This window comes from Triturus cristatus, chromosome 4_1 (assembly GCF_964204655.1).
Source record: "Triturus cristatus chromosome 4_1, aTriCri1.1, whole genome shotgun sequence".
NCBI lineage: Eukaryota > Metazoa > Chordata > Amphibia > Caudata > Salamandridae > Triturus > Triturus cristatus.
This window is the reverse complement of record NC_140585.1, coordinates 1,139,966,606-1,139,991,680: the sequence shown is the minus strand read 5'-3', so window position 1 is coordinate 1,139,991,680 and position 25,075 is coordinate 1,139,966,606. Positions and strand designations below refer to the sequence as shown.

General features: G+C 45.5%; 1 protein-coding gene and 1 pseudogene across 4 annotated transcripts in view; both read right to left on the bottom strand.

Moving 5' to 3' along the window:
- The window catches only part of LOC146856190 (coagulation factor XI-like), a 211,615-nt gene that overhangs the window by 153,440 nt on the left and 33,100 nt on the right, over positions 1–25,075 (bottom strand). The gene's annotated exons all lie outside the window — the stretch shown is intronic.
- On the bottom strand, positions 887–2,684 carry LOC146856191 (dicarboxylate carrier UCP2 pseudogene; annotated as a pseudogene). The gene has a single exon (XR_014981444.1). The product of XR_014981444.1 is annotated as a dicarboxylate carrier UCP2 pseudogene (transcript).

The following is a 25,075-nucleotide window of genomic DNA, read 5'->3' as shown; positions in this document are numbered from 1 at the left end:
GGCCCCTCATCCTGAGCTCCCCCCTCAGTGCCCATCTCCTGACCATCCTGTGTGACACGAGGATTCTTCTTGGTCGCCGCAAATGTCAGCTTAGGCTGCCGGGCATCCGACTTCCCCATGACGCCACCACGATGTAGCACTTCTGCCCGGGGGTAGGTATTTTTAGATTTTTCTTATCAGCCTTATGGAGCAAAAGGATGTGAATGCAATTTTATTAACTTGCTCTTTGAATTTCAGTTAATTGTCTAACATTACTCCCAGGTTCTTAACCTTAGTTGAAGGTGTAGGAAGTGAGTCCAACTCAGGCGCCCACCAATCCGGTGTCCAGAGAGAGGGTTGATTGCCGATGTTGATGACCTCGGTCTTTGAGGCATTCAGCTTCAGGCAATTGCAATCCATCCAGTTGCTTACCTTGCTCATACATAGGCTGAATGCCTCACCTGGGTTGTTATCACCATTAGTCAGTGACACCACAATTTGGCTATCATCCGCATATGATGCCAAGGTGAAACCAGCATTTTTGATGATTTATGCAAGTGGCATAACATAAAGGTTAAAAAGTGTTGGACTCAGTGCTGATCCCTGTGGAACTCCGCACGGGAGAGTAAACTGCCTAGAAACAAAATTGCCCAATGCCACATTTTGTTGTCGATTTGTCAGAAATCCATGTTGGGTGTCATCCAGTAACGAATTAACCTCTATGTATTCTGAGATCTGTTGGTTCGTTATTTTCTCTGCCAGTTTAGCAGCGAAAGGGAGTCTTGATATGGGGTGATAGTTGCTGGGTTCCGCAATGTCCAGATTATCTTTTTTTAGAAGTGGGAGAATTGAGGCAAGTTTCCACTAGGAACAAGTGATGATTTTTTATTTTTTATTTTTTTATTTTATTAGCCATCTTTTATAAAAGTGACAAACATTGGGGTACCATTGCTGCAATTTTAAAAGTGAATTCAGCCCCTTATTTCAATAAAATTCAGCTCCCTTTTCTGCTGGCACAGATGTTACTAATCACCTCCCACCCAACAAGACCCACTCGCCACCAAACGCCTGCCACAGAGGACCATTCTTAAAATACAGTAAGCAGAAGGGAGTGCCAGCCAGCTAAACATTAAATACAGCAATGATGAAGAGCCAGACAAAATAAATAGAAGGGTGCAGCTCATTCTACATGTAGGGAATGTTGGTTTCACATGAAATTTTATCGCGTACAGAAGTGCTAAACACCCAAGACTAGCAAAGCACAAGATACTGTTAAAAATCCCCAGACCCACCTGTTCTCGTTAGTCTTAAAATGCGCTAAGCACACACGGACAGCAGACAATCCCTAGAAACACAAGAGAAATCAAGGCTAGAGGTAGAGGTAAAACAATTCTGAGTGCAAGATCTGGAGCAGCCCAAACCATGCTCCCAGCAGGCTCAGAGAGGAGCCACCCACGAGACCTGGGCCTGCATCATGGCCCTCTTCAGCTGCTCGTAGGTGACAAACATGACCACGTTCCAGGATCCGAGCCGAAGGAACGAGGGCATAAATCCCTTGTAGAAGGCCAGAGGCCCTTCCTTTCTGAACATGGTGAGCACGCAGTTCAAGGCGCTGCCGTACTGGCCCGGGGCAGAGTTCATGTATCTAGTCTTCACTACATCCACTGGGGAGGCGATCACAGTTGTGCAGAATCCAGCACCGAAGGCAGAGGTGAAGTGACAGGGAAGAGTATCTGTCATGAGGTTGGACTTCAGCAGCAAGTCTTTGATCAGATCGTAGGTGACCAATTCAGTGCAGTTCACGATGGCATTGCGAGTGATGTTGGGTGCAGTACCTTTCCAGAGGCCCTTCATGCCTTCCTCCCTGGCGATGGTCTTGTAGGCATCCATGGTGCCCTTGTATCTCCGGCTGGCGCTGGTGACGTTCGCCTGGGCCTGAAACCTCACCTTCACCACGTCGGTGGGTTGGGCGATGGCCACGGCCATGGCTCCGGTGGTGCATCCGGCAAGGAGCCTGCTGCCAAAGCCAACATGTTCGGAGCCTTTGGTGTAGAACTGCTTGACGGAGTCGTACAGCCCAATCCGGACCGAGGCGAAGCTCATCTGGCGCTGCAGCCCGGCGACCAGGCCGTTGTAGAGACTCTTGGGGCCCTCGGTCTTCACCATGGTGCTGATGGTCCCAAACACGCCCCTGTACTGGCTGGACAGAGCCTTGCTCTCACCTTGTATCTGAAGCCGGACTTTGGCAGTGTCCAGTGGGAAGGTGAACAGGTCAGCGATGCAGGCAGCGGTCCCAGCCCCTACGAACTTCACAGCTGCAGTGGCAGGCACATCTGTAGGCTTGAATCCAACCATGTTGATGGACGAGAGGTGATTAGGTTAGAACTTGGAAAATAAGTCGATGGGAAGGAACCTTGAGGGATGCGATGTAGTGATAAGACAAGGCAGACGAACTCTGGCCCAAAGTCTTACTCAAGTGTTTCAGGACGAGGTGGGCGCAGGATCAGGATTCCCTAAAGGTGTCCCGCATGTCGAACTTTCTTTCCCGGTAGCCCTGATCTTCCATAGGTGAAGGTTCAGAAAACAAAGTGTGAATGACCATACTACTTATCCTTGTTACAATAAATTAAAAGAGGGGTTGAGAGAAAGTGGGACGGAGCCGGGGAAGATTGGCGATTGGAAGCAGCAAGATTGGAAAGTGCCGTGTCGGGGTGAGTGGATTGTTTTTTCATCAAATGCAAGTTCTTTGCATGTGTTTTTAATTTGTAAATGTATAATGAATATCTCTGATAATCAATGTCAACCAAAAACACATTTAGTGATAATTTAGCGAGTATTTAGCCTTGAAATTATTCCAGGTATTTGGGAAACCTAGATAGTGGCTGCATAGGAGTACTGCTGCGGAGCTCCTACCCTGGCCCTCTCCACCTCCCTTCAGGCGACCTTACCTGCCAGCGGTGTTCTCGGCGCCCAGTGTCACAGTTATTCTACAGAGCCTCCATTGGTTTTTTCGCTTGGGTGCGGTCTAGGAGCTGTCTCGGAGGGCACAGGCCTCCATGCCGGCGTTCCGCTCCTCTTCAGCACTGTGCATTACGGAGCGACCGCTCTGCGGGCGGAGGGCGATCTTCTACATGTTTGTGGGGAATGTCTCGTCTCGCCAGCAGTGTGCGCGTCGATTTCTCAAAGCCCCTGGTGTGTGGAGCACAGGCTGAGCAAGTCTGGACAGATTACACAGCGGTCTCTGACACGGCAAGTTTGCTGAGCCAAGAGTGGTAGAAACTTGGAGAAGGTATGGCAGAGCGCTGACGGTTCTGGGAGGGAGACTGACCCGATCCCTGAACCGCGTCTTGAGCAGGTGAGCATGTCTTCCTACAGGATATTCTGGATCCGCCCTGAAGACAGCACAAGCTCTCCTTGGGGGTTAGCTTCCTTGACACTTTGTACTATGGCTCCCAAGACTGCCAAACAACATAAGGAGGTGTCCTCGCGGGCTGCTCTACAGGTGCATGGACCAAGGCAAGAGTCTCTTCCTGTCCACAATGAGGAGAGTGAAGGTAAGCCGAGTGAGTCTTGTGCTGTCAAAAACCGACTGAAGAGTATGGAGGTAGGGAGGAGGAGGATTTTGCCGGACCGCACTCAAACTGTGGTAAAAAACACAGGGGGCGACACAAGTCTCTGGGGAGTGGGGCTAGGGGCCCAGCAAAGACAGTCTTGTCCCATCACTGGCCCCACCCTAGCCAGCTATCATTGCTTTTTTCAGGGTTAAGGATGGAGGTGTGGTCCAGCCAGCTCAGGGAGTACTCCAGGAGCTTGACAAGTTGGGCCAGAGTGCGGGCCCTGTATCAGATGACCGATCTGGGATATCATTGGTGCAGCAGAAGGAGATCGAGGTGGCAGGTGAGGCCGCAGCCGATGGGAGCTTTTTTTCATCAGAGTTGGGGCTACCTTCATTACGGGAGACTGGTGAACAGGGAGAGGTGGTCAGTATCCCCCGAGAGGTGAATCAGAAAGCTCAAGGGAAAGAGTGCAGAGTTACGTATAACTCTTGATCTTTGGCTCCCGGTGGAGTCATGGGCAATCTGGACTGTAATAAGGAAACTAATGGTCTGACCCCAGCCGATCTCACATGCGATGGGGCGGATACATTATTTTTGCTCACTGATGGTTCTCGCTCGGAGGACTCGTACTCCTGTCAAACTGAAGCTAGGTACAGCTCCTCAGCATCAGGCTCTAGCAAACTTGAAGCACCTGAGACAACCTTCAAGCGCCAAAGGTGTACCGGAGGGGCGCTAAGGCAAACACAGACTCATGAAAGAACAGGGAGAAGTCCACCAGTGGCTGAAATCAGACTATTCCCATATGAAAATACTGGGAACACCAGAGGCAGCATCCGCCCAGGCAGAGACTGCTCTGTGTGCGTCAGAGGCTATAAGGGCAGTAACTTTGGATCCCGCTCTGGCCCTGATCTTAGAGTCTATCAAGGAGCACTGTGCTGAGACCCATGCAGATGTGAAAAAAGCCAGCAGGCCACAAAAACTGGAAGGCGCAGTTCGGAATGTCGGGATGGCATGCTCTGAGATTGACGAGTGGCTTAACAGTATAGAGGCTGCTGGTAAAGAACAGACCAAGTCCCATAATGCCCTAGTGACTGATGTCATGTGGGAAATGGAGGATCTGGAAAACCACCAGAGAAGGAACAATCTTCGTTTTCTGGGGATCGAGGAAGGCTTGAAAGGGGATGATATTCGATCCTTTATGCTGGACATTCTCAAGGAAGCATTTCCCGAACTTGTAGGATGGGATTGGGAACGGGAAGTTCAGAGGGTCCACCGGTTTCTGTTACTATGCCACAGACCTACAGAGGCCAGAGGCAGCCAAGGGCCATCTTAGTATTTTGGGGAAATTTCCTGTTACGCCAAGCCATTTTTGAGAAGGCTCGGCCAGTGGCAAGAAGGAAATGCCATGAGTCCTCCTTTTTTGTGCACCCTGACTTCTGCTATATAACAATAGAGCGTAGGTGGTGTCTGCGGCAGGTCATTAAGCCTTATCAAGATGCCAGTTTTGAGGCATTTTTAGAGGGACTGCAAAAATGTTTACCTCTGAAATACAAGCTAGAGACTTTCCTGAGGAGGTTTTGGCAGATAGAAGCAATATATAGCTCATGGGCCGTTAGCTTAGGAAACTGCGAGGCAGGTCAAACATAGTTGGGTCTTTCCTCAGTATTACTAGTATTGGTTGTTTTTAGTATTTTGGGGGCTTAGGGTCGCGTTGGCAGTATCTTTCATGCTATCACATTGGCATGTGGGGGTGTGGAGGAGGGGTTCGGGGTGGGAGCCTGTGGTGTTCTGTGCCATCTCCATCACACAGACTTGGTTGGTTTGGCTGCTTTCACTGGCAGGGGGGAGGGGTGGATTTCGAGAGGGGGTTTTATGGGGGTAGGGGAAAGGAGTTGGGAAGGGGGTTGGATGAAGGGGCATCTAAATTGCAGCAAGGAACTTTAAGCAGGTTCGTCTTTTTGGTTGCACTGAAGGATAGGCTGGGGATTGAATATAAGATTGGGTGGAGGACTGTGTTTTGGCATTATAGGAATTCTATCAATCTTGGGAGGATATTGCTGGTGGCTAGAGCAATCTTCTAGGGGGATTGCTAAGCTCTGTATCGGCACTATCAATATCTGTGGGCTTAATGATAGATCTAAAATGATATGGGTGCAAGAAGATCTTACATCTTTAAGAGCAGATATATATTGCCTTCAGGAGACTCATATAACAGGGGTTGATAGTGTTGTGTTGAACTCTCTAGGTCTGAAGGCAGAATGTGTTACTACCCTGTCCTGCAGGTTCCAGGAGCTTGCAGGGGTCATGGGCAGTCCACTAACATGTTTCCCTTCCGAGGTGGGTTGCGAGAGTTTAGCTGGCATACATAGGGACACCTACTTTAGCTGTTGAAGCATGGGGTGTTCCTTTGCGCCCTTCCTTGTCTTTTTCTCCGCTCCTTTTTGCCGACAACCCGTACTCCTGTGAGAATACGGCATTTTCCTTTCCTAACACACGCCCCCTACCACGTGGGTGACGCGCAACTATTAAAATGTGTGTCTCCCATCACTAGCTGCTTGGCTTAAATGATTTCTTTCCGGGTCAACGGAGTCGGACCCAGATAGCTTCCAGGCCTTGGAGGGGAGCGGCAACATGAGGTGTTCACCTTACTTCATGAGGGGGACCGCGGGAGCAGTTCCTTTTCTGGAACTATCCTTGCCTTTGCTTTTGGTGCCGCACCTTTCGGGAGAGTACGGCAGGAGCGGTGCCTCTTTAAATTACTAACTGGTGAGTCGGCAACCCGTCTCGCTCACCGTTCTGCCACGCATTAAACCGCAGGAGCCGTTACCATCGCAACCTCAACATGTGCTCACGGCGTTCCGCCGGGCACACTTGGATTGTCCTTGTGAGGACCGCATATTCCTCTCTGGAGCTCAGTATTTTGACTGCGCTCGCTTCCTCATGCAGAGGAGCACCACTGAAGCGTTCCCTCGTGGATTTTCTTTTTGTCTTTGCAGGAATTACTGGCGTAGTTCCATCCTGGTACCTCCGGTGAGCTGTGCAGTCAACCGCTCACCACCCCCTCTCATTCCTTGTTGGATGCCCTGACGACAGCAGGTCTACTCACCAGAGCTGGGGATCATTCTTTTTGTTTGTTGTTCCTTTCATCATACCTATGATCCTTACTCACACTGCAGGCACTTTTTTGTTCATCGGTTTATTGGGGTCAGTGCGCTGTCCTTTGGACTATTAGACGACATAGTGGTGAGGACTGTGTCAAAGATTCCATCTGAGCCCTCAACTTACGAGAACATGGAATAACAGATCTTGTGTAGATCCTACAGTCATTAATGTTATTTAATGCGTTGAAAATATATGACCCCAAGTCCCAGCATTTTATGAATCTTAGAGGAGTTCTGAGTATGATTTTTAGGGCATGTAATCACTGTGGACTTCAGCAGCTGCGGCTATTCTCTAGTGAATCTCTTGCCAATCCCCAAATCAGGATCTTAGTTACTTAAGGACAGCGTCCTATGCCTATTTTCATGGGAGCTGCTATAGACCAGCTGCAGGTGCTCTTTTGGTTATTCACTGGACCTCTTGCTTTATCTACATCTCTACTACCTTGGGGACCTGTTCCCTATGATGTGCAATAGGGGAAGTCCCCTACTCACCCCTGTTTACCTTCCCTAGATATTAGGTTGGTTGGTGAGTAGTTTTCTAGACTGAGGAAGAAAGGGGAGGGAGCCGAGGGGGTGAAGAAGGGAACCATACTGTTTTTTTCCAAGTGGTAGAGGTTTTCCAGTTACTCACCTGTGTCCTGGGCAATGTTCCCTCAAATTGTTTTCCTCTGTGCGCGGCAGTGTAAGGTCTCTGTGCGCTGCAGCCACGGCTATGTGCGCCAGGAACCCGACTGGGCGTGTGGGTGCAGCGACAAAATTCAAGATCAGATTGTGTGAGTATTCATGTTAATCGCAGCACCAGTCATGAGCTGCAATTAACATGAATACTTTCTCAGAGGCACACAATATGCCCCACACAGGGACGGCCTTAGCGCTGGTGGCGGCCTGTGTAACAATGTTTGTTGGCGCTCCCCCAATGACCACCTCTGCCAGTGATTCCCTTACTATTACCCTTCAACAGTGCCCCTCAAGTCTCCATTACCATACTCTCTGAGATGCATTTAATTAGATTTATAGCGTCACTCATACCAGTGTAGGGTGTTAGAGCACTTTACATCACACACACATTACACAGAAACAATCAATCATATGTGTGTAAATCAGTGTACAGTAAATGTTACATCAGACAGAGGAATGCAAGGTGTAGGAGTCACATGTCATCCATACTGGTAGACAATATATCCAACCTATAAACAAGGAGCGTGTAATTTATCTATCTTTCGTTAATGATCAATGTCCGTGCTGTATGCTCTTCCACCAAACAGCGAAGATATTGAGGGAGTCTTATTGGTAGATATAACAGTTCCAGTTTTTATTCAATCCATCAGGCGTTAATAGTACAAATTCAAAACAATCCTGTCAGTAGTCAAATTAAATCAGCTGACTCGTTGAACCCAGTGCGGACATAATCAGGGCTTGTAACATCGTATGCCCATCCTGGTACATTCATTTGTACACTTGTACACACTGAAATGAATGCACCAGGATGGGCACACAATGTTACAAATTGTTTAGATAATATACATGAAAAGAAAGAAAATATTTTTCACATGTGATTATGAGCCCTGATGATCTACCAACAAGACTCCCTCAATATCTTCTCTGTTTGGAGGAAGAGCATACAGCACGGACATTGATCATTAACAAAGGATAGATAAATTACACGCTCCTTGTTTATAGGTTGTATCTCCATTAGACGTGGCCCATTTGTAATTTGGTTGTCAATATTTTTGCAACAATATTCTCAGAGCACAAGGTTTCTGTAGTCAGTATTCTGATATACGACTTCTGTAATTTAGTGCACCTTGCACAGACCCTGGACAGTGTGGACAATAGGGAATACAGCCCCGGGTACATATAAAAGGTTTTATGGGTGTATGGGGCTTGTGTTTGCTCTGTGAGGCCCAAAATAGGCATAGGACGCTGTCCTTAAGTAACTAAGATCCTGATTTGGGGATTGGCAAGAGATTCACTAGAGAATAGCCGCAGCTGCTGAAGTCCACAGTGATTACATGCCCTAAAAATCATACTCAGAACTCCTCTAAGATTCATAAAATGCTGGGACTTGGGGTCATATATTTTCAACGCATTAAATAACATTAATGACTGTAGGATCTACACAAGATCTGTTATTCCATGTTCTCGTAAGTTGAGGGCTCAGATGGAATCTTTGACACAGTCCTTAATATATAGATAAGCAGAATAATCAAACCAATATGTTCATGATTCTACCTCACGAAATTCGTAAATACAGATAAAACATGTTGAGAATAATCCACCAAGTTTCACACATTTTCTCATCTATGGAAAGATGAAAGGCTGAGTCAGCCTGACCAGAATTCCTGCAGTTGGCATATCGGTCTCTCCAGGAGGCACTCGATTCCAATTGCTATCTCACCGCCTTCCCAAGAAACCCGAGTTTTGTTTTAAAAAACACACAATGAACGTCACCTCCCCACCTGGACCAAATGCTCTGGGGAGATCTGTATGAGTATGCATGACATACAATGGGAATGCTACACAAGTTTGTGGAGGCGGTTTGATGATATCTGCCCGGCGGAGATAGAGGAAGGTGATACCCTGTGCCAGTGGATGCAGACGCAGCAGGCTTGCCAGTAAAAAGGTACAACATTTTTTGTATTGATCGACCAGTAATGTGTGTTTTTCTAGCCTGTTCAACACAACTCTCTGAAGGGGATTAAGGGCTTTGAAAATAGGGTGACAGTTTAATCAGAAGGTGGCCCTCTCCCACTTTGCTGCCACCACAGAGAGAAACAATAAAATCGTGTTTAAGTGGAATTCATTTGGGAAAAGGTAAGCGGGGTTGACAGATGTAGGGGGAATGCTCATTTTATTTTCCACGTTTTTTCCCCCACCTCTGTATATTTGGCCATTGACCCAGGGTAGTTAGCACGCACAGGAATTTTTCTAGGCACTTACCAGCGCTGACACTAAAATAAAGGTGCGCCACTTTCATAGCGCTTTGCTGTGAACACTGAGATGCTTGTTTTTACACCGCTAGCATCTTGTTTGCACACCCCTGCAGGCCGGGGTGTTTGAACTTTTATGCAGCACATTTCTGAAACGTGCCCCAACTCCAGCGCTGTGCGTAGTATCCTGCTGCACAGCCTCTGTGTGCACATGTTTAATCTCTTTACACCTATTATTTTGTTCAGTTCCTACTGTGCCCCCGTGTGCTCGACTCGCCCCTCTCCGCGGTAAGGCACCGTCTCGTATGTCCAATCTCTGGGGTATATCAACAAGGGTTTTATCTCTGCTTTTTTGGCTTTAAAAGCCAAAAAAGCAGAGATAAAACTAGCGCCCTATCAACAACAGGGTGCTAACATGCAAATTTGCATGTTAGCACCCTTTTACTCTACGCTTCCCCTTGCATCTCTGATGAGATGCAAAGGGGGCGTTCCAGAGTAAAATAATAGGAGAAATGTCGCTAAGCCACATTTCTCCTATTATCAGGAATATCGCTAACCCTGTTAGAGACAAAAAAAGCAGCGCTAACCGCGGTTAACGCTGCTTTTTTACGTCTGGTATTTTTCTGACTTAGCCATGATATCCTATGGAAGGAGGATATCATGGCTAAGTTTGTCTGTCCCTATCAACAACCTAACGTGAGATTATCGCTGGGTTTCCAGCGATAATCTCACGTTAGACAGTTAGCGTGAGGATTTTTATCGCTTTTGAGATAAGCGTTGCTAATTGCACGCTATCTCAGCGATAAAAATCCACGCTAGTCGGCGATAATTATCCTAGCGCTAAGTGCGCTTAGCGATAATTATCGCCGGTTGTTGTTGATATGCCCCTCTGTGTGTCCGAGCCCTTTCTCACGCTCCACATATGCCCGGTCTCACCCTAGAATCATGCGTATACAGCCTCAGAGAGCCTACAATCCATCTGAAGCGTCTCATGGGTGCCTAGTTCATTTATATCGCCCACTTGGGAATTACATCCACCTGTCCCCACCGTACACCGAACCCACACACACACACCATGGCCCATTTATATACGTGACAGTAGGCATCAACTTACATGCTTCGACGCCTCCTTAGGGGTAGTAAGCGCTAAATAAATGCAATTACAATACAATACATGCTGCCAACACCAAGCACACCATGTGCTCGCCCTTACATCAAGGGAGCAAACGTGCTGCTTCCGACAGAATACCGCTTCTATGCCTTCTAAAACATTCTTAAGCAAAAGTAAAGAGCTACAACTCCCATAGTACACTGAGGTGGCCATTTAAATCACTGGAGTGAAAGCGCAATGCTGACACAGGAAATCTGGCTAAACTACCTACACCAGAGCTCAAACTTTTACCAAGCATTGGCAGTCCGGTGCGGGGTGAGGAAACCGAGGAGGGCTGCACTGTAGAACAGTGCAGAGTGCAGTGCACACGAGAATGAAGGGCGCCACCCCCCTAAGGGGCATGGCGCCGTTAGAGGCAGCAAAAGCGCCGACAGACGAGAACATCCCTTCCGGGTCACATAACCCGGAAGGGGGTCGGGGCTAAGGAGCCGAAAGCGGAAGGGCTCAAAGGGGAGTAAGGCAGGCGACCCGGAAGCGGTCTCGTGGCGCGAGGCTTGAAAAGCCTACGAACTCGGAGACGCCCCCTCTTTTGTCTTCTCGCTTGCCAGGGTCGGAGGTCGCAGTCAAGTTGCCCACCCACCCATCCCTGAAGCTAAGGTTTGGGGTATGCGGGGTCCTGAACAGGAGAAATGACAGGGACTCCGTTAGTAGGTGCCATTTTGACCCCAGAACAGGTCTAAAAATCATTTCATGGGCTCCGGGCTGGCGAGAGATCTGGGGCTGACCTGCTGGTGGCTCTGGATTCTCTAGCTCTACCCTGGAAGCCGTCGTTGGTCACAAGTGGTGGCAGATTATTTACCTGCGGCTCTGTTGTCCGGAGGGCGGTCAACCTAAGGAGAGCAGGCTATCTTGGTTGTGGCCTGCTGGCACAGCCCGAAGGTCAAGCAAAGGCCCCTTGGAGAGCGGGTTGTAAATATAATTTTAATGCGTGAATTTGAAGAATTTTTGGAATGCTGTGGTGTTTTAAGAAAGTGTTTTTAAAGATTATACAATAAATAAGACTGACCAATGGTAGGATTGGCCATGAAGTTTATTCAATAAAACTTACACACTGTGAAGACCAAAGCTGACTCAGGTGTCTCCTTGAGAGGGTGAGGTGAAGATGGGGCAAGTAAGGCGGGGGACAAGTGCGCTTTGTATGCCTTCTATGTCTTCCTCCTATCACCCCTTGGAGCTTTCTAGCCATGCCTACGCCTGCTTTGAAACTGTTGAAAAATAAACCTCTTCCTGCCAGAGCCCAACAGTGAGGGCAGACTTTTATTCTACTACAGCTGTCAGGCTCCTCTCGCGCCTGACGCCCCCCATCCCCTCCCCCTCCCGCCCCCCTTCCCTCTCCTCTAGGAGCTGCCATACACTGCACCGTGGGTAGAGCTGGAAGACTAAGGAACGAAAAACACCCCTGCAGGCCGGTGTTTCTTGGAGCTGAAGCAGGCATTGATTCTGAAAGCACTCGTGTGCTTGTAGACTTGCATTTCTTTTGGTAATAGAGCGGCCCAGATTGTGTGCTGCGCTCTATTACCAAAAGAAATGCAGCAAGTCAACAAGCACAAGTGTGCTTTCAGAATCCCCTGAACGTACACGTCGTGGTCCTTTAATATTGCTGCCTTCATGTGTTAAAAGGGCGCGCCTGCAGGGCAGATTGTATGCCTTTGTTAAAGTAATCATGCTAATTGCAGCGCATGATGGGCGCTGCGATTAACATGAATACCTTCACAAAGGCATGCAATCTGCCCCGCAGCTGCGCCCTTTTAACAAAAGGAATGTAGCAAGTGCAGGAGGCACTTGCTGCTTAACTCACCTGTGCGCGCGTCAAACACCACACTGTGCGCTCGAGGTGAGATAGGTGTGCACGCGCCCAGGCGCGCACGTTTGAGGGAACAGTGGTCCCGGGTGTATTGTGTTTTCCAGCTAGTGGCAGCACCCTCAGTCTCAAAGAGGAGAGACCAACCCCATCCTGAGTAATGGATGTTCCCATGAGTATGCCTGTGGTCCTACTGAGTGGACTACTTCTCCCACGTTTGTGTCATCCCTCCCTCTTCCTTTTCCCCGTGGGACCAATCACCTGTGCTACTTGATCAGTTTTGAGGGTTGGTCTGGAGGTGCGAGGGAGGACTATCTCCGTTTCCGCAGCCCCTGGCTTTCAGGTGAGTGGAATAGTGACAGTATGTCATACAACCTAGGACGTTAGGACAAAGGGGGGAGCTATTTTATTTAGAAAGAATGCTGTTATACTGGGTCTTAAAGCAATGGACAAGCTTGGCAGATGGGCAATAATGGAGTGTAAAGCTGGCAATGGTGCTTTTATACTGTGCTCAGTCTATGCCCCAGTTTTAGATGATCCTGGCCTATTGAATGTTTTAGCTATGACATTGCCTTCCTGGCCTGCACCATATGTAGTCAGTGGGGATCTAAATTTAAATGGATCTAGAGTAGGGCCTGGGGGCAGTAGAGTTTCTACTGTTGGGCGTAAGCCGCAAACTTCAAGATCTTTTAAAGATCTCTTGAGAGATGTTGGTTTAATTGATGTTTGGACTACGCTGAAAGCTTCTGAGCCTGGATATACTTATTACACAGCCCCCATGGCAAATGTGCCAGGCTGGACTATTTTCTGGTGTCACCGGTCTTACTTAAGGGAGCTCAGGGGGGACTCTTTCCCAGAGTGATGTCCGATCACAACCCTATCGTTTTCGATCTCCCACTTGATGGAATAAGAAGGGTGGTTAGAAAGTGATCATTTGAGAGGATACTTCTGTCTGATCTAGAATATCTGATTCATATGAAGGGTTGGATTATGGGATATTTTACTATCAATAAGGGCAAGGCCTGTCCTGGAATTGTCTGGGATGCCTTCAAGGCTACGGTAAGGGGTGAAACCCTGGGGTTCAGTTTGACCAAACAAAAGAGAGGACAGGGACAGATTAAAGAATTATACCAAAAGTCTTCTAGAATCAGAATTGATTAGTGCTGTGGCAAGTAGGAGGGATCTGACCCCAGTGTCGAATTCAATAGCCATAACCATGGCATGTTTTAATGACTTCACCGTGGAGAAAACTGCTGGGAGGTACCTAATCAAGCGTCAAGAATGTTATGAGTACAGTGAACATGTGGGGCGGCTACTCGCAGTTAGGTCCAGGCAACAGCAAGCCGCAGGCACATTAGTCAGATAAGGGACATGCAAGGTGAAGTAGTAACGGATCACGGTGAGGTGAGGGAGCCATTTAGGTAATTTTACTCCGATCTCTATAAAGCTTCCCCTAAGGGCTTCTCTCGGGTCTCAGAGGATTTTGAGCCTAGCGTTAAGGTTACCCAAGATGAGACACTCCTATTGTGGGCCGATGTCATATTAGAGGAGTTTCAGGCAGCTCTCCAATCTCTTCCATCAGGAAAAGCCACAAGAACAGATAGTTTCCCTTTAGGGTTCTATAAGGTTTTTTTTATAAAGAAACCCATCAGGAAATGCTGGAGCTGTTTAAGGAAATTAGAGAAGGGGCCCCACTACCAAGCTGCTGGGGCACGGCTAATATTGTTATTTTCTTAAAGAAAGGCAAGGATCCTACAGCCCTGGGCTCTTATAGGCCAATCACTCTTTTAAACATGGATGTAAAGCTATATTCAAAGATTTTTGCGAGTTTGCTAAACAATGTAATACATCGTCTTTTCTCAGCCCGGCAGCATGCCTTCATCCAGGGGAGGGGAACTGTGGATCATGTGGTGAGAGTAATTTCTATATTTGATGCCACTGGGGTCCTAGCGAAGCCAATGGGGAACACCTTGCTCGATGCTGAGAAGACTATCTCTGGACGATTATGGAGCCTAATGGCTTGGGGACATCCTTCATTAAGGCAATACAGGTAATGAATCTTAACCCCACTGGTCCACTGCAAATCCTGGGGGGAGAGTCTGAGATTTTCTCGATCAAAAGGGGAACAAGACAGGGCTGCCTCTCTTCGCCCTGGTTAGTTGCACTGTAAAAAGATCCCTTTCTTAGGCAGTTGGAAGCCTCCCCGGACATCCCCCCTGTCATTCTTAAGGGCTGGGACACTAAGGTGTTGGTCTATGCTGATGACGTGGCAATAATCACAATTGATCCTGACAGCTGAAGAATTTGGGAATCAATCGGGGTTCTCGTTGAACATGGCTAAAACTCAGGTCTTGATAAACAGATTTACTACGGTCACTGATAGCAGGATTGTTGACAAAGTGATATATTGGGGAGTAAATATCACAGCAAGGGTAGATACTATAGTCAATTTAAATTTGTCCCCTATTATGGAAAAAGTAAAGATGGATTTTAGTTGCTGGGACAACCTTAAACTCTCAATAAAGGGAAGGTGCAACCTTGTTAAGATGATGGTGTTGCCGAACTTATTATATGTCTTCTGCACAATACCCTTTGAGATAGAGAATGACTGGTTTAAACTAGTAGATAGATCAGTGGCTTGATTTATTTGGTCTTATGGGAGGTCTAGAAGGGGTAATGCTTTTTGTGCCTACCTAGAGAAAGTGGGGGGTGGGGGCTCCCCAATTTCAAACCATATTACTTAGTGGCAGCGTTTCAATATTATGGTCCTTTATTTAATGTTGAGGCTAGGGAGGGAGACGTGCCAGGTTATGGCACTTCAATTTTCAAACTTCATGATTGAGGCAACCACTAATGGCTGTTTGCTGAACTATGTTTAAGCTTAAGACCCTGATCGCTTTTTGGAACTAGGTATGTGTTCATAAAAAACTGGGGGTGGGCAGATACAGCAGGTACACTCCTCTGCTTAGGACCGATTAGCGCCCTAGGATCTTTCAGGATGATCGTTTAGTTAGGTGGGAAAGGGGGGGGGGGGGGTTTGGTAGGATCGGGGATATTTTGGTTTGGGATCATATTACATCCACAGCGATGGGATTTTCTTTTGAGGAAGGCGGGTGGTGCTGCAGGCTTCAAGCAGGTTCCCCTAATGGAAATATAAACAAATGGCATAAGCCCCTCTATCTCGCAATTATATGGCTGATTGCTAGAGGGGTTCTCGGGTGACCTGGATAAGCATGAACTGAAGTAGCAGGGGAGGCTTGAGTTGTCAGACGCTGACTTTCTGAAATCACTCAAGTTGGGTGGGTCAATTTTGTGTTCAGCAACACTTTTTTGCAACACTTTTTGGCCTATATAGAACACCAGCAAAAATTGCCCAATGGGGTGGGGACCTGCTGTTTTGGATGCCAGGCATCCAGTGCGGATCTGGTCCACATATTTTCCACCTACCCTAACCTAAAACCACTGGGCCAGGAAATAGCAGGTTTGTTTGAGCAATGTACCTAAAGTTAATATATCCCTGTCACCTCAGCTTATGTTATTGGGGGCAGGTGAATCAGATAATGGGGTTGGGGAAGGCTTAATTGGTATTGCTATGCTGGTTTTTAGGCTATGTGTAGCTTCAGCATGGCTTGATCTCCTGCCCCCTCCTATCAACAATGGAAGGGGCGCTTTCTGCATACCTACAATCTAGAGACAGCATGGAATGGAAAGGCAAGAAGGGAAGGATTAAAGGGAAAAAGATCTGGGGCCGTTCTCAACCTGGGTGTCCTTGTTTAAATAAGCCTCTAGGTCTTTCTAACCCTGGGAGTAAATGAATTTGTGTATGTCTCTTCCACTCGATATCGATCTTTTGAATATGTGTATTTATGTTTTTATGGCTAACTAATCAAATTTGTCCTTCGCAATGTATTTATGCAATCTGTTGCTGTCATTTTACTTCATCAATAAAAAAAAAAATCAAACAGGAAAAAAAATTAAATTATTCTAGGAATGTCCTAAATCTTATGACTGTTTCAATCCATATATCTAGTACTTTATCCTTTTTAACCACTTGATTTTATGCTTCTTTCTTTTAGTTTTAGATTCTTAAACACATACAGGACAGGTTCAATTAGCAATAGTTAGTTAGCCTGTCCAGCTTGTTGAAACCTCGGTATAAACACTAATACACTAATGTCATCCACTCTTATCATTCCTAGAGTTGAGAGAGTGTCAAGTGATTCAGATAACAACTTGGATAAAATACTTGATTCGACTTTCAGTCTGAGACCAGTGTTCACTTATCATAATGTCAAGGCCATCAAAGGAACATCCATAGATAAATCTTCAAAAGGGTGTAGTCTGAATTGACGTCCCTTTATCTCCCATTTTCTTAAAGATGTGTCTAAAACACTTCTTCTGGTGCCCATAATCTGTATACAACATTCCTGAAACTATGTCAGAGCATTTCATCGCCGATAATAATTTAGCCTTTAAGGACCACCACTCATCACCTTAAGTAGAGAGAAAATTTACTCAGGTCTTAGATCCAGATGAGCACAGAACCAGATTCCATCTCAAAAGAAGAAGCCACCAGCAAGACTCCTCAAGGCTCTGTAAAGCATTCCATTCTGCCTTCACCAACTGATGCCAAGATTCTGTTAACGCGCAGACGCAATCGACTAGCTCAAAATAATTGTACTCAAAATAACTGACAAGCTATTGCAAACAGACAACGATCCCAGTTGTCCAGGTATGCGCACCACCTGCGAAACTTCAGACTATTTATTTATTAATCTGCGAGAACTAGCATAGCACAGTAAGGGTAGAAGGGCTATAAATTGTGATGTTACGATTTTTCCTTGTATTCACTGTTAGCTTAGGTACTTTTTTATTATCTTCTTATCTTCTGTGATGTTGCCAAACTTGTGTGCCCTAGATCATCTCAGCATTTTAAAATAACTATTTTCAACTAAATATGTTGAAATATATATTCTGTTTCTAGTGATCTTGAGTGTGTAAATCATTAATGAACGATCGTTTGGATTACCACTGCTCCCTATTAGTAACCCAAAAGCATTGACACCACCTTATTTATGTATTGGGTAAGGTTCTTCGGGGCTGCAGGAACCTGTTTTTCACATTCAGCAGTAGTGCATTTAACTAAATTCACTTGTTTCACCGGTGGGTGTGTAAACAAACATTGTAGAGCTGAGCCAAAGACTCAGCTTGCGCAAAACTTTTGTCAAGTGCAAGTACATTTTAAGATTATCTTAAAGCCTAAACCAGCATAGTGTGTTGCTATAAACCTGGCTGAAGCAATTGGAAGCTAGATAATATTCATTTGACAGACTGCATACATTAATGAAAGTGATTTTTTCTGCTTTTGAAAGCTGTGTTTGTTCCTCTGTAGCTGATTAACATAAACATCATTCAAACATCTTATCAATATCACCAACCATTCAATGCAAATCACTCATACCTCTATACTGGTATATCTATATCTCCCTGCTCAGCATTCAACCAACATTTTGTGGTCACCCCAAAAGAGCACAAACCTCCAGATCCTTCAAGAACATTTGCAACAGCAACTTAAAGCACAAACTTTTCTCTTGACCTGCCACCTCCACATTAACATCCAACATTAGCTTCCTTCTAAACAACTTCAGCTCATTTATTGAAAACCATATGAACAGCAATGCCTCAACTAAGACGCTCATTTGCAAGCAGAACCCTTCAGCAACCTTATTACTTCAAATACCTCATCAACAATATACCTTTCATGCTCTGACAGAAAAGAGAAAGGAAGAAAAGCAAACCCTTGCTGACATTATGTTGTAAAGTCACTGCTCTCAGCACACACACAAATTATCAGTCAAAGCCAGGTACTATACCAATGCCTTCAATGAGGCAGCCAACTCAAGCAGGATGCTCTTTGAGACTGTTAAGCATAGCATCAACTCCCTACGTGATCATTCAACCCCACATTGAACAGTCAATTGTAGTGGTATCAGCCTCTTCTTCAGTTAAACAACACAGATGACATAACATGCCATAGACAGCCTGATTACGAGTCTGGCGGTCCGAGGGCCACAAAACTCATGGTGGATTGGCAGACTTGTGACCGCCACATTACAACCATAGTGGTAGTGCCACGTTGGGACCTGCTGACTCCGTCAAGGAACCACCATTTCCTGGCAGTGGCGCAGGGGTCCAGAGGTATTTATATGCTTGGCGGGACCACCACAGTCTCGCCAAGCATATGACTTTCATCACCGCCACAAATTTCATGGAGGTCTTTCCTCCATGAAAGCAGTGGCAGTGAGGAAAGAAAGGGGCCCCTGCAGGGCCCCCTTGTGCCTCATGCCTTGTGAATGCACACAGGGGGGCACAACTTGTGCCCCCTATGTGCATGCACAGAAGTTCCAGCACGGCATGGACATTTCAGTCCATGCCGTGCTGGAACTTTCTTTGTCGTTTCCATTGCAGTGTCTATTTTATAGGCAGCGCCATGGGAATGGCAAAGGAAATGACCGCCAATGACAAAAAAGTAATTATAGGGCAGGCTGTCCTCTTCGTCACAGCCCCGCTGCAACTGTGCCAAAGTTGTAATATGACCCTAAGCGTGCTTTCCCTCTTACTTTCACCCCTCTTTGCTGCATCCCACAATGGTCGCCCATCAACAATCTCAAATCCTTCAAAGCCACCTCCTTTGAAGATGATGTCTTACCCCATTCATCAATAATGCCTATTATCCTCTTGAGTGCCCATGACGAGCTGGTCTCGTCATGGGCCGCGGTTGCGCTGTGCCCATGATGAGACCAGCTCGTCATAAACCCCGCCCGCTAATGCAACGGCCGGCACAGGGCGGGGAAAGGGGCGGGCACTCAAGGGGTTAAACGCCATCGCTGCCAGGCCCCCCTTCCTGCAACCGTTTCCAAGCTTTTTGGGCTATTTGGGGTACTTCATACTTAGGCCCCCATAACATTTTGTCCATATAAGGTATTCACACCAAATTTGCATCCTTTTTTCCAACACCATGTGCATTCTGAAATTACCCAGAGTTGGTTGATTCCCCTCTAGGGCACCAAGAAATTAACCGAAATACAGCAGAATTTTGTTCTTTGGGGGAATATGGGATAAAAGTGCTGCAGATGAAAGCGTCTGTTTTTTTTTCCTGAAAATGAGTTCGATGAAGATTTTGTAGTGCTAAAATCACCATCTTCACAGATTCCAGGAAGAGGCAGACTTTTGTCAGAAAACCAACATTTTCTACACAGTTTTGGCATTTTACTTGGGCATAGCCTATTTTTTTGATTATTTTGTGCTTTCAACCTTCTTCAATTAGTGGTAGAAATGAGTAAGAAACTAATAATAGATCCTGGAAAGTTATGCAAAACTCTGAATTCAGCAAGGGGTCAGTTGTGTAGATCCTTCAAGGTTTTTCTATAGAAAGTAACAGTTGAAATGAAAAAATATTGAAATTGAGTTAAAAAAACAACCATTTGCGCCCACGTTTTCACATGTAACTTCTTCTAACTATGGCAGATTTTTTAGGCAATATACTGTTACGTACGCTGGACCCTTATGGTTCTGAGGATATACAAGTCTTATTGGTTCCCCAAGAACCCAGGGTACCCAGAGGCAATAATTGAGCTGCTCCTTGCATTGGTTTTTCATTGTGTACCGGGTATATAGCAATTCATTTGGTAAAATATGAAGAGTAAAACATAGGTATCAAGTAAATCTATGTATTTCTGAAATGGGAACAAGATATGGATTTTAGGAGTAGTGGTTATTTGCACATCTCGGAATTTGTGCGTACACATACTAGCATTTGAATTAGAGGGCATTTTCTAAATGACTTCTTTTATACACACTGTCTTACATTTGGAAGGCAGAAATGCATAGAAAGACAATTGGAAATAACACCTGTTTGACTATTCTGTGTTCCCCAAGTCTCCTGATAAAAATGGTACTCACTTGTGTGAGTAGGCCTAGTGCCCGCGACAAGAAATGGCGCAAAACACGAGGTGGACACATTACATTTTTCCACTAAAAACGGACAATTTTTTTGCAATGTAGTTAGCTGTGGATTTTAGGCAGTAACTCAGTCGTAAACTAGGGAAACCTAGCACACCTGTACATTTTGGAAAACTAGCTATCCGGGGGAATCCAGGATGGGGTAACTTGTGTGGCTCACACCTGGTTCTGCTACCCAGAATCCCTTGCAAACCTTAACATTTGTCTACACAATTGTATCTTCCTCATATTTCTGTGCTGGAAAGCACTGGAATCTGTGGAGAGGCACAAATGACCTTCCCCCCCAGCATTTCCCCCAGTCTCCCGATAAAAATGGTACCACACTTGTATGGGCAGTCCTAGAGCCCGCGATAGGACACAGCCCAAAATGCAGCGTGGACACATCACATTTTTCCACTGAAAACTGACCCTTTTTTTGCAATCTGTTTAGCTCTGGAGTTTGGGCCCTAGCTCAGCCAGCACCAAGGGAAACCTATGAAACCTGGACATTTCTGAGAGCTAGACACCCAGGAGAATCCAAGATGGGGTGACTTGTGTGGCTCTCACCAGGTTCTGTTACCCAGAACCCCTTGCAAAAATAAAGTTTTGTAAAACAAAACACACATTTACCTCATGGAAAGTTCTGGAGTCTGCAGGGAGCAACAAACTTCCACCCAACCAGCATTCCCCCAAATCTCCCGATAAAAATGGTACCTCAGTTGTGTGGATAGGCCTTGAGCCCGTGACAGGAAACGGTCCAAAAAGCAATGTGAACACATCACATTTTTCCACTGAAAACGGACCCTTTTTATGCAATGTGCCCCGCTGTGGATTTTAGGCCCAAGCATGGCCCGGACTTAATGAAACCTAGCAAACCTGTAAAATATTTTAAACTAGACACCCAGGGGAATTCAGGAAAGGGTGACTTGTATGGCTCTCACCAGGTTTGGTTACACAGGATCCCTTGAAGACAACAAACTTTGTAAAAAGAAATATTTTCCACACATTTCTGGGATAAAAATTTCTGGAATCTGCCACACACATCCACCCACCTAGCATTCCTCCAAGTCTCCTGATACAAATAGTACCTCACTTGAGTGGGTAGGCCTAGTGTCCAACGTAGGAAATGGCCCAATACGTACTGTGGAGACATCAAAACTATCGATCACAAAACGACCTGGTTTTGCAACGGATTCACCTGCGATTTTGGTCCCGGGTTCGGCGGACATCTAGGGAAACCCACTGAAAGCTAGACAACCAGGGAAGTCCAGGGAGGTGTGGCTTGCATGGATACCCTATAGGTTTCCTACCCAAAATCAACTGCAAACTTGAAATTTAGCTAAACAAATTGCATTTTCCTCATATTTCTGTGTTTATATGTTGTGGGATCACCTTGCCGACACAAATTTCTTACCACCCAGCATTCCCCCAGCTCTCCTAATAAAAATGGTACCTCACTTGTGTAGGTAAGCTAAGTGCCTGCAACAGGGAAGGGCCCAAAATGTATTTTGGAGAAACCAAAATTATCTATCACAAAACGTTTTGGGCCCTTTCCTGTCGTGGGCACTTAGCCCACCCACACAACTGAGGTGCCATTTTAATCGGAAGACCTAGGGGAACATCAAGTGCTAGGAAATTTGTGGTTTCTTTTTGATTCTGGAAGAATATGGCACAGTAATGCAAGGAGAATGTGTGACTTTAGTCACATTTTGAGGTTTGCAGGGCATTGTGGGTCAGAAAACCTATTGGGAGCCACAAGAGGCACACCACCCTGTACTCCCCTGAGTTTTAAGGTTATGAAAATATCTAGAATTGGTAGATTTTCCCTAGAAACAATGTACACCTTGGCAGAGAAAGACAGAAAAGACAAATATTATTGCCCATCCATCTATTCTTCAAGTACACACACACATACTCGTTGGATTTGGCACAAGGGTGAGTGAAGGTTCACAGCGTAAGATTTTATTAACAAGAGATTTCCCAAAAATGAAATGCACTGTTGATAATTGAAAGGTCGAAAACCTGAACCAACGACTCACAGCTCGTGAGCTGTAAAGCTGCGGCAAGGCACCAATCTTTTTAGAGACTATTCACTCACCTTTCATACATGCCACACACCAGGCCATTCAAACCGCCAGCCACGGGTCCAGCACATTACAACACTCACATCAACAGACACAGTAGAGACAATGTACACCTGGCAGAGAAAGACAAATATTACTTCACAATCATATATTTCTCAAGTGCATACACATACTGGTTGGATTTGGCACAAGGGTGAGTGAAGGTTCAGAGCGTAAAATGTTATCAACAAGAGATTTCGAAAAAATGAAATGCACTGTTAATAACTGAAAGCTCGAAAACCTGAACCAATGACTCACAGCTCGTGAGCTGTAAAGCTGCGGCAAGGCACAAACCTCTTTACAGGCCATTCACACACCTTTCATACGTGACACACACAAGACCATACACACCGCCAGCCGCGGTGCCAGCACATTACAACACTCACATCAACAGATGACACCATTCAAGGGCCCACCACTTTCATACACCCACGTGACTGACACAGCAATCACAGCGGAACATGAAAACGCTACCATCAGAAAACAACTTTAGAACTAGTGTTTGGGTCATCTTGCTCTTGAATCTAGATGGTGTCAATGCATAGTTCTGTGTACTCCCATACATCCCACTGGCACCTCTTAGGGCACACTAAATACTGCATCATGCTTCATTGAATGTACAATGAAATGAGACATCACCCCCACCTTCAATGAGCTTCAGTGGCTCTCTATGCTAGCCAACACTACCATGGTTACCAGCTGCATCAGCTACAAAGTCATAATGAATGGCACCCTGACCATCCTCTTTACAAGCTCACCATCATCATTGCCACTCAGCACTCCCACAGCCAGGGCACTACAGACTGGAGATGAAGATGTTCAAGTAAAAAACTGGCAGTAACTTTGTGGTGAACACAGAAGCCATCTCGAATAGATGGCTTTCCTCCTACAAGTAATGTGTTCTCCATTATAAATGTTTACTTGAGGCCTGCTCTACAAATTAAGTATGTAAATTCTCTACATAGTGGATCATTTGCTAATTTTAAAGAAACCTATTTATTTGAAAAAATTATATTTTATAAAAAGTTAATTATAATAAAAACTTGACAAATATAATTAATAATTTTCATACTTTTCTTGACGACCTGGGTGATTAGTTTACTCATGCTCCCACTTCATTTCAGAAGATGGATCCACTGGTTTCATTTTATTGTAAGCATGACCATCACAAAGACCATGGGTGCCATTGTGGTCTTTCTATGTTGCTGGTTATCTGTGCTCAAAAAAGTACCTCATTTCTGATACTTTAACTTGAAAAAGAAGCACAAACAGGAAAACATAGTTTTCCATCCGTATTAATGCAGAAACATATCTAAAAATAGAAGTGTGATGAGTTACCTAGAGTGGTATTCCCTGGGGATAATATTTCAGGCAACCATGACTTGTTTTTCACGGATATGGACTCAAAATCTTCCGTAAGATGCCAACCAAGGGGAGGAGCTTCCCTTTAGTCTACCCGTGAGAGGCCTGACTGGAGTGCTAACTGTTACGAACTCTTGTGCGGTCTCTGGATGCCAAATGGAAGACTATATGTAATCATGTCACACCGAAGTCACAATCGTGTCACACAGAAGTTGGGATATATGCATATATTCTTTCTGAAACAGTACACATGTGCACCTTCATTGATGTGCTGCCAGGCACAATGGTGTGGTATGTGGGTTTACAGCTAAACCTTCTAATCACAGGTCAATATGTTCCTGGGCTTTACCTTTGACTTCCACTTTTGTGTATGCTGAAAAATACCACCACATGAGCATGCAGATAGCACTAAGAATGATATGCTGGGCTTTAACAAATTTCCTACGAGATGAATTTTGTTTGCACATAAAAATGTGGTGATTGATGTGTGTTTCTTTCGAACTGTAGAAAAAATTTGGTCATCCCTCCTTGTTTTCTCGGGTCCTGATAAGACTCTAAATAGTCTGAATGCTGAAACGCGTCTACCATTTCCCCTCTGGGAGAAGGAACAATTCACTGATATAAAGGAAGAATTAATTACCTTTGGTTAAGAAATTGAATTATGAAGCCTGGGAAAAGATCATGGTCCTAATAACATATATTTGTGGTTGGATTTTACATGTATATGGTAGATGAATAGAACCAACAACATATGTGAAAAGAGATGCATGAAAAGGTCCCGGAAGGGTCAAGAGTGACCACAACTGTGTATACAATTCTGTTCATGTTTTTGTGATTTAAATTAATGTTTTGTATATTGATATTTGTTTTATAAAAAGAAAAAAAATATATGAAAAGGAAATAAAATAACTACAACACCTAGGGGCCTGATTACGGTATCGCACCATTGAGGTTTGGAACTGCCCGACCTTAGGTTGGCGGTTCCGACTG